Here is a 789-nt window from a genome sequence, read left to right as displayed (position 1 = left end):
CTGATTAGACCGTGGTCCGTGCAGCAGTCGTCAGCTCCTGTCATGGCGTGGGTGATGTGCACATCCTTGCAATCCCTGGCTCGGAAGATGACATAGTCGAGCAGGTGCCAGTGCTTGGAGCGAGGGTATTGCCACGATGCCTTGTATTTGTCTCTCTGGTGGAACAAGGTGTTGGTGATGACAAGTTCATGCTCTAGACATTTTGTCAGGAGTAGGGTACCGCTGGAGTTGGTTTCCCTACCCCCTCTACCAATCACGCCTCCCCAGAGGTCTGTGTACCTGCCGACCCTGGCATTGAAGTCACCGAGGAGGATTTTTCGAGGTTGGAGTCAAAACCATCTTTGGCCTCATCTATTGCTTCGAGTGTTGGGGCATAAGCACTGATGACTGTGGTGCACTGGTTCCGGGATAGGATAAGTCGAAGAGTCGTGAGGCGTTTGTTAGTCCCGCAGGGGGAGCCTTTGAGGCGATCAACCAGCTCGTTTTTGATGGCTAAGCCGACTCCGTGAAGGCGGCGTTCTGCCTCTGGTTTCCCTTTCCAGAATAAGGTGTAACCTCCACCTTGTTCCTTGAGCTGCCCTTCCCCTGTCCGCCATGTCTCGCTTAGGACTGCGATGTCGATATCAAAGCGTTTAAGTTCCCGGGCAATTATGGTGGTGTGGTGTTCCAGTCTGTCGCTGTTGGGGTTGTCCATGAGGGTCCTGACGTTCCAGGTCCCGAACTTCATGTTAACGAAGTGGAAGATGCCTGTGCATGATTTCTTTTAATGTGGGGTGATCGTTGCACGCC

This window comes from Pristiophorus japonicus, chromosome 20, assembly GCF_044704955.1.
Source record: "Pristiophorus japonicus isolate sPriJap1 chromosome 20, sPriJap1.hap1, whole genome shotgun sequence".
Lineage (NCBI taxonomy): Eukaryota > Metazoa > Chordata > Chondrichthyes > Pristiophoridae > Pristiophorus > Pristiophorus japonicus.
Note: the sequence above shows the minus strand (reverse complement) of the source record.